This window comes from Musca vetustissima, unplaced genomic scaffold (assembly GCF_032173495.1).
Source record: "Musca vetustissima isolate MV318-11 ecotype Yass unplaced genomic scaffold, APGP_CSIRO_Mvet_v1 utg106808, whole genome shotgun sequence".
NCBI lineage: Eukaryota > Metazoa > Arthropoda > Insecta > Diptera > Muscidae > Musca > Musca vetustissima.
Window position 1 is genome coordinate 14121 of NW_026880683.1, and position 1967 is coordinate 16087.

Consider the following 1967-nt stretch of genomic DNA (forward strand, 5'->3'; position numbering starts at 1 on the left):
GGATAGGCACCCACCACCCAGGCATGTCAGGAAGGATCTCCATGATCTGGAGAGAGAGGTCCAGAGATACAAAAGGGAGCATCTAGATCAACAGGCCTATCAAGCAGGATTGAACAGTACTCACACGGACGCAGTTCAAGAATATCGTGTGAATACCATCCTCGGGGACCATCCGCCTTTGATAGCTGCAGAAGAGCAGCAGCTACCTAGACAAACTAGAGTGGTCTTGGCACAATTGAGATCTGGATGGTGTAGCCGCCTCAATTCGTACAGTACTACTAAAGTAGTACTGTACTACATTAGATATCGGATATACGAAACTCAAAAAAAGCCGGAGATTTCATTCTTCTATGCGTACCTTAAATATCAAGACATACTGCATCAAACGCAGTATGGCATAATAATGTCTGTATATTTCGAATTGTTAAAATCTGATTTAATAATATTCCTTATTTCAACGAGAAGATGGCAAGTCTTCTAAAACCATAGGTGGTATTTAACTACTTTCCAATTCTTTCTAATACCGCTTGTTAGAGTGGCAGTGTGAAAAACAGAAATCATCCAAAGCGCTTGGTCCAGATGGAATCTCAATGATGATGTTGAAGCAGCTTGATAATCCAGGAGTAGATTATCTCACTAAAGCCCCGGACTTGTCATTATCCACCCTAGTAGTTCCCGATGCCTGGAAAATGGGCAGGGTGGTCCAGCTACTGAAGCCTGGCAAGGATGCCAGCAAAGGTGAGTCATACAGGCAGATCTCACTTTTGTCGCCAGTAGCCAAGACACTTGGGGCTTTACTACTCCCCAGTATTCGTGAATGCTACTCAGTTGCCGAATATCAGCATGGGTTCCGGAAACAGCACAACAACAGCTTTGCACGCCATTTCCGCACACATAGCAGAAGGACTCAACCAGAACAGGCCGTGTAACAGGACAGTCATGGTGGCGCTAGACCTATCAAAGGCATTTGATACCGTCAGTCACGCCAAGCTGTTCGAGGACATCGAGAGAACAACCCTCCGGCCAAGTTTGAAACGATCATAAACTATATGTGTGGACGCCAGTCGTACGTGGAATTCAGAGACAGGAAATCGAAGGCCCGTAGAGTTAAACAGGGAGTTCCCCAAGGAGGGGGTCCGGAACTGTTTAACCTCTACCTCTCTGGATTTTCACGCCCACCGGACGGCATAAAGATCGTAACATATGCGGATGATTGCACGATTATGGCGTCAGGACCGAAAATTAATGACATTTGCGAGAGGCTGAACCACTATCTCGAGGATATCGCTGATTTTTTCCGGTCGAGGAATATGAAAATATCCGCCACTAAGTCAACGGCCACACTATTTACCACATGGACAGCGGAGATGAGGCCATCTTTGGATGTGCAGGTCGAGGGGTCCACAATTCCGACCACTAATTACCCCAAGGTTCTAGGGGTCACATTCGATAGCCTATACAAGTCGTCCGCGTATGTCACAGCTATTTGCGATAAAGTCAGGAGCAGAAACAAGGTTCTCAAGTCGCTAGCCGGCAGCACTTGGGGAACTGACAAGGAAACCTAGTTAACGACTTATAAAGCAATAGGCCGGTCTGTGGTAAACTATGCGGCGCCAGCGTGGTCCGCTAACGTAAGTGCAACGCAGTGGAAAAATCTTCAATCCTGCCAGAATGCCGCCCTGTGGACTGCAACAGGGTGTCTCCTCATGACTCCAATAGACCACTTGCATGAGGGGACGAAGATCCTTTCTGTGCGTCAACACAACAAGATGTTGTCGATGCAATACTTGCTTGGGTGTTATAGGAGCAGCCATCCGAACCGCTACCTAATGGATAGGCACCCACCACCCAGGCATGTCAGGAAAGATCTCCATGATCTGGAGAGAGAGGTCCAGAGATACAAAAGGGAGCATCTAGATCAACAGGCCTATCAAGCAGGATTGAACAGTACTCACACGGACGCAGTT